Source organism: Corvus brachyrhynchos, unplaced genomic scaffold (assembly GCF_000691975.1).
Source record: "Corvus brachyrhynchos isolate BGI_N302 unplaced genomic scaffold, ASM69197v1 scaffold59, whole genome shotgun sequence".
NCBI lineage: Eukaryota > Metazoa > Chordata > Aves > Passeriformes > Corvidae > Corvus > Corvus brachyrhynchos.
In genome coordinates, this window is record NW_008246054.1 from 2,631,401 (window position 1) to 2,638,960 (window position 7,560).

The following is a 7,560-nucleotide window of genomic DNA, read 5'->3' on the forward strand; positions in this document are numbered from 1 at the left end:
AGAACGTTGTGCCTTGGCCACGTGTTTGTGGTTGTTCAGAGTTTGTCTCTGAGTCAACTGAAGTCAAATCAGTTTGTGACTCATGTGTGGCCTGAGGATGCCCCTCAAAGCCAGTTCCCTGCCAGATGAAGTTAATAATCACACCAGAGCTGGGTCTGGAAGCAGCTGTGACCCTTCCCACCTGGAATGTTGGCTGTGAGGCAGGAGCCAGCTGTGCTACCCAGAGCTCTGTGCCCAGCTGCTGAGGTGCCTTTTGCTACCTGTTGCTTTGGTCACTGGATGCTTCCCTCCTGGGAAAGTGTCTCCAAGAGCTCGCAGCCAGCAGGAGAGGAGGGACACTGGAAAGAGTTCCTGTAGGCAGGAGATTTGTGTTTGGATCATGGTGACTGGGTGCAGCAATTTTGTTCACTCCATGGGTGCTGGGTCCTGTTCTGGCTCCAGGTCCTGTCAGAGCTTTGGCTGATACCTGCAGCATGAGCTGCTTATGCCAGAGGCAAATCTTGTGTGTGATTAATTTCTGTTTTCCTGGAGGATGTGACCAATTAGGGATCTGCTGCCCCTTAGTTCCAAAGTTAGTGCCTGTTACACCAAAGGATGAAAACGTGTTATGAAAGCTGAGAAATGGATTTGTTATAGAAGAGTGATTTTTAAAATCCTTTTTGGCTCTTCCTCTCTTGAGCCAAATGCATCTGGACCATGACCACTGTGGTGATAGGAGACAGGAGCAGGCTGCAGAGCTCTGTTGGCATTTGCCTCTTCCAGCTCAGTGATGAGTGTCCCAGACATTGGATTTTTTCCTGATGTATTACATAAACCACAGGGGAAAGCCTTGCCTTGGTGGTGCCTTGAGGATGAGCAAAGCCATAGCCAGGAGCAGAAAGGCTTAAAATTGGATGTGCTGGTAAAAGGCTGGGGAATCAACTTCTCCCCTCACTGATCCAGGCCTCAGGCTTGGAGGGAGCATCTGTGGGAGGCAGATAGGAAGGGATTTTTTATGGACTGGCAGTGATAGAATGGCTTAGTTTGTTAAAGGAAGCTCATCAGGATGGAAGATCCTGCCTGGATTCAAACCTGTGGACTGTGTGTGTGTTCCCATTAAAGCAGGAGCTCTCCAGGTGTGCCCTGAGGGGTGACATTCCCACCTCTGGTTCTCTGTGCTTGGAGCTGGAGCGAGGGCAGGGGGTGGCAGTGCTGGCGTGGGGCACGGGAGCCCTGCAGGACCACCCTGCCCAGCCCCGCTCATCCTGCCCTGAGTGGATCTGGGGTGACCCTGGCCTGTGTCCTGGATCACCTGCACAGCCACAGACTTCCTAGATGTGGCTCCCTTCATCTGTGCTGTTCTAACGCATGCCCAGGACACGACTTTGGCACTGCTGTCTTTACTTTGAGCTCTCGACAGAGCAAATGCTGCTCTATCTCAAGCCTCATCTCCCCAGCTCTCACATTCCTACTTTCCTCTCTGTTCTCTCTTGCCTCCTCTCCAGCAGATCAGGAATCTTTCTGTTACTGGAGAACACGAACTCTATTTTTGTTGTGGCATGTTGATTTCTTGCTGTCTCATATTTTTGCTCTCGAGGTGATGTCCAAACTTGCATTCAGACTTGCTTGAAGAAGAACAGGTTTGAACTCTGTCAGGTCTTACACTGCAAGAAGCCACAAGCAGCAACTTTCTGAAAGTGGAGAGATGGATTTTGCTAAACTCTGGATGCTCTTCTGCTTTAAGAGCAATTTTATCTCCAAATTGCCCTCAGGTGTATCCAGTGCTGTGTCCCATCCCAGTCCTGCTCTCTGTGCCCCTTTGATCAGCCAGCCCAGCTTCAAGAATTCCACTTCCCAGTTATAAAATCCTTTGCCAACCAAAGCCGTGAAACCCAAATTCCTCCTGATCTGGGCATGCAGGCTGAGTATCCCAACCACAAAGTGAATTCTGGGCCTGGGCTATTTATATTGTCAGTGGGAAAGCTTTTCATTGACTGAGCTGTTCCCTCCCTAAAGATACTTTTAATTAAGTGTTATTCAACAGATCTGACTTTCTAATTGGCTTAGATTTAACTGGTATAAATGGGGTTTATTTTTTTTTCCACTGAAAGCTGAAGAAAGGAGTAATTTTGTTGGAAGGCTATTTGCATTCAGAGTCATGTCCATCTGTTGTTTAATGTAATAAGCTGATAGACTGAAATAAAAAAGCCAAAAAAACACCCCACAGCCAGAAAGTCAACATCCCTGCCAGTGCTTGGTGAGGAGAAGGGGAAAGGGACACGGCTGCCTCTGCTTTGGAGCTCTCTAAACAATGCCCAGCAATGTTATGCAACTGCCTAGGGAAGGAAGTGAAAAATTATCATTACAGTGCAGTTTCAAGGGCAATATTAAATGAGCAATTTGCAGCACAGCCCTGTACTTAAGTGCCTTAACTCACTTCTCCTGAGATAAAATTAACAGGGCTGCTTAAGGACAATAGCCATGACCTCTGTTCCCATCAGGCGAGGGGCAAAGACAGGCTCTTCTTACAACTGAATCGGAGGCACTGGACTGAGAGCCTTACATTACCAGTGTAATGGCCTGGTCCTGCAAGTGCCTGATGGATCCCTGCCCCACTGAGGCCTGGAAAAGGGGTGACAAGCATCTGCTGAAGCACTCATTTATACCTGCTCTTCCTTATTTCAGTGGAAGGGATAAAAAGACCTTCTGCAAGGCCCTGGACCCTGGAGCAGCAACAAAACCCTGAATTAATGACTTGGAAAGCAGTGCTGCTGTCTGTTCAGTATTTTCAGAGTAGGTGTAAACAGCTTAAAAGTCTTCTCCTCCCATTTTACTTCTAGCAAGAGGATTTTGCCCAAGAATGCCAGGCGCTGGAACCACAGGTGTTTTCTTTCTGACTCTGAGATTAGGCAGGATCTGTCTAAAGAAGCTTCACCTTCTGCTGTGAATCAGTAACTCTGTGCAGCTGCTACCCCTGGAGGGATTTTTGAAAGAGGAATATTGGATTGTCTTGGCTCCCCTCAAGCTTTTCTGTTACCCTTTGCTCTTATACCCTCTGGAGCTGCCAGAGGGGCTCTTCACTGGGAGTTTGGGGCTAACGCAGGAGAAAGATCAAGGAAAGGGATTTAAATGGGGGAAACACTAATGCCATAAGTCAGTGTAAGAGCTATTTCATGTTCCACCTGGGAGCAGGTGTTTTTTCTTGGAAGCTGCTTTTAAAAATGCATGGGTAGGACTGGGAGCTGTCATTTCTGTCTGCAGCTGCCTCTGAGCAGTGCAGGGTGACTGCTGGAGGCACCTCTGAGCACACGGGGTGTGACAGGGCTCCTTTCCTGCCCTGGGGATCCTGGCTCCCTCACATTCTCTGGCTGCCAGGGAGCAGAGATGGCTCCTGAGAAAGGGAGCCCTTTCCTGGGTGTTGTGGATGCAGCTTCAGCTGCTGATCCGCGGTGGGACCTGGGACAGATTCCTTGATTTGCAGCCTCTCCCTGCTGAGCCTGGGAGGATTGGCTTCTGCTGTAGGAGTGCAGCAGACTGAGCACAAGGAGATCAGCTTTGCCACAGGGCAACACAGATAATTAATAGTTGCGCTGAGCTTCCCAGGGGAAGCTCCACCCCGCTGCTGGGACAGTGGGTCCATGGGTGCTGGAGTTTCTCCGTGCCTTGATTAACAGAGCTGCACAAATGTGTATTTGCAGGTAGAACGGAGGGGTTTGTTGTACCAAATGGATTCCCAGTTCTGGTTCCAGGACTTTCTTGGCACTCCTGTGATTTTGCAGAGCACTGGGCTGTATTTGCTCTGGGGTGGGTGTCACAGCAGGAACCAACTGAGTGTTCACCTGTACCTGGTGGTACCTCCCTGGGCACTTTGGTGTGAATTGCTGTGTTTTCCTGAGCTCTGGAGCAGCTTCAGCCCAAATTAGCTGCGGGACAAGTTTCTCCTGTGATCCACGCTGCAGAGTTGAGGTGGCTCTTTGTGCACTCCGTCTGTGGAATATCCATTCGTGTCTGAGGAGAGCTGGAAATGCAGATTAATATTCATCTCTCTGGGGCTATTTGTTAATTACTGTTATTCATGGTTTGTATGATGGTGCTGAGTGGATCCTGGCAGGGTTGCATCCGTTCCAGGGTTTCAGAGTGCGTTGGTAAACACCGGTATTTTATTGCAGCCTTTCTGGGAAATATTGTTCCTGTTTTCAAGGGTGGGAAATTGTACAGTCTTCAGGGTGAAAGAGAATAGAGGTGGCAAAACTGGGAGCTGAATGTCCTGACTCCCACTCCTTTCCTTCAGCACTTCCTCACCCACGTCAGAGTGAGGGTAATTGTGCCAATTGTGAATTGGAGACCTTGGCTTCGTCCTTTACCGAGCCCTGCTGGGCAGTACAGCACTGGTGTCACACGAAATTACAGTGGCTCTGCTGTTCTAACAGGGAGCAGAAAATTGTTGAGGAGGAAGTTACGAGCTGGTGGATTAAATACCAGGCTCTGCCTGTTCACAAGGTGTGATGTGGTGGGAATGCTGCAAACCCCAGGAGAAGGAGCAGCCTGGGTGGCCCTGGGGTCTGGTCCCTGCGAAGAGCCCAGTGCCAGGGACTGGCTTGAAGAAAGCAGAACAGCCCTGAGTGCTCAGGCACCTGTGACTCCACATGTTCCCTGTCTCGCAGGCTTTGAGAAGAGAGCAGGTAATTTAAACAGGGAGAGAGGGACACAGAGCAATGTTCCCTGTCAGAAAATCCTGCAGGTTAAATTGTGTGAGTGAGTGGAGCTGCCCTGCCTTGGGGGTGGTTGTCTTTTGGGGTATGGTGAGAGATGGAGAGAGAAAAAGCACATATCTATTGTTAAAGTCGGGCAGCAAGGATTTGGGATGGGCAGGAGCTGCCAGTGCTTTGAGGAGGGTCCTGTCCTTACTGTCCTTGTGCACTCACAATATCCCAGCTGGTGCTGCAGCAGCAACAGCCCCTTTTTTTAGCAGCTGTCTGCAGAGATTTGTATGGAGGAAATGCTCTGGGGATTGGATCTCGCTGCAAAACACAGAGGCCATCAGATTCAGCTTGTTTATCAGCCAAGCCTTCTGCAGCATGAAGGCAGGAATACAAACCACCAGCGACTAACAAATGAAAATATCGAGCTTCCTAAGCCACGGGTGTTTCTCTTTCCCCCCTGACAAGCAAGCCCTTGTGATTTCCAGCTTGGGAAGCCCACGGGCCAGCATCTCATGGCGAGTGAGTGGAGACTTGTATCCGTAAAAGCAGCTGAATGTCCTGGAATTGTGATACTCCACATGTACCTCCAGGCATTTCCTGGCCTCTGAGTTCAGCCGAGTGTCTGAGCTCCTGCATGGGTCTAAATAATAAAACATATGAGTTCACTACAATGTGCCCAGAATTTTAAGGCCACAGCCCTTGGCCAGCTCTTGTATGAATTGCTTCCATCAGGGCAGTAATCCAGGAAACTACGAGCACGAACTGCTTGGTTGATGGAATTCTGTGGTTTGGTGCCTTCCTGGGTAAAGCCAGGGGAGAAAGGAAAGCTGCTGTTTTCTCTGTGGTCATCCCTTTCGTGTGCCCCACTGGGAAGGCAGGCAGGGAGTGTTCCAGCAGGTCCCACAGGCTCTGAGGAGATCCTGGTCCATGGGGAGCCTCCACAGTGTGCTCAGGTGTCTGAGGAGTTAATAATGAAATGACTGAAAATACCCACGTTTTCCTCTGCTGTTCTGAAGAAAAGAAGAACTCACTCTGCAAGATGTTCTCGCCAATGAAACCATCCTTTGGCATCAGTGGTTTTGGCAGAAAGTGGTCATCAGCTGTGCCAGTGAGTGACCACTTTGCAGAGGGGACCAGCAGCAGATGTGTCACAGAAGGATGAGGAGTGAGTAGAGAAAACAGCTGTGTTCCCTGCACTGAGCAGAGTGATTCTCCTGTGGTGGAAATCCCTTTCTGCAGGGCCCTGGGTGAGGTTGTCCCCAGCGTGACTCAGGAATTCAGCTCAGGTTTGCTGGAGCAGGGTCAGGCTCCGGCTCTGCTTTGTGGAGCTCCAAGCCCATGTGCTGAGGGCAGAGCTCACCTGGCCAGGGCAGCTGTGTGAGCAGCAGCTTGGGAAGGGAAGGCAGGAGATGCTTTGCAGACCTGGCTCCAGACAGAACTGAGTCACTTGTCGAGGCTGACGCTCTCGGAGCTGGTTGCCTGAGGCTGGCATGGCTCAGACAGAGGAGTGAGAAGGCAGCCATCCAGATACACACAGAGGAGAGAAAAGTAACAGTTCTGAACGTGTGACTGCAATGGAAGTAAAAAAAAAAAAGCATCCCCAATTAAAGCCATGTGTGTTGGTGGATGTAACTGCTCCTGGAAGGTTGGTGGAGGCTGTTTGTGCAGCACAAATGCAGCCGCTCCGGAATGCCCTGGATTAGAACAGGCAGGCTCCTCCAGCACACGGAATCTGTGTGGAAACAGAGCTGTTCCTGCATGGCAGCAGCTCCCCCAGCCCACCACCCTTAGGGGTTAAGGTAAGAGCTGTCTTGTCACCTGTCTCCTCCTCCCCTCTGTCCCTGCTCCTGGAGCACATTTTCCAGGCAGCCTGGTGCTGTGCCATGTGTTTGTTTCACTGCTGGATGATGATGATGTCTCTGTGCAGGAGCAGAGGTTTTTCTTTTCCTGCAGACATGCATAATTCAGTTGTCAGGATAAATGGGCTCCCTGGATTTGGGCGTGTGTGTAAGCCTGAAGCTGGATCCTCCCTTCTCTCACCAGTGTGAGGCAGGAGGGGAGCAGGGAATTCTCCCAGTGCTCCAGAGCAGCAGCCTGTGGTCTGTAAACTCGTTGCCATACCTGTGAGGTTGCAAGAAGGATCTAAATTAAACCTAAAATAGGCCTGTGGAGAGGAGCATCCTTGCTGTATTTGGGAAGACTTTTCAAGAAACATGATGTTCATGCAAACTCCTCCCGTGCAAGAACAGGACTGGAGCCCGCTTCACACATAAAGAACACAATCTACGTGACAAATTCTTATCAAACATGTATTTGCTGCTGTTTACACCTGTGATTACACTGCACTAATGCCACAGTGTCAGAGCCAAACTGATGTGGTGTGTGGGGAGGAGCAGGACTCGCCTCCCTGCGCTTGATTCGCACAGACGTGCGAAGTGTTTCCAGGGAGGATGTTTTCCATGGAGCCACACTGGGACAGAAGCGCTAAAAATCTGGGGAGATGCGGTGGAGGACTCAGTCCCACAGTGCTGTGGAAGCAGCTTGCAGGATGCTGGAGGGTTCCCTGCAGAGGCAGCACACACCCAGTACAGTGCCAGACAGCAGGGCTGTTCTCTGTGGAGCAGCGAAGCCAAGCGGAATTCTCACCTTGCGCGGAACCGCGTGGCTTCCTGGGAATCCTGCCACGCTCGGGTCTGTGGGCTTGCAGATTAATCTGGTGGCATGCATAGATTTTTCCACAGTGCCACAGAGCACCCAGAAGTACTTTTGGTGCTGCTCTGCTGGATCTGGGTTTGCACATAGGAGCTGCAGGAACAGGTTTAGAGATGCTGGCGAGGGTTGCAGTGGACACCTGGCTGATATTTGAGCTCCTGGGGAG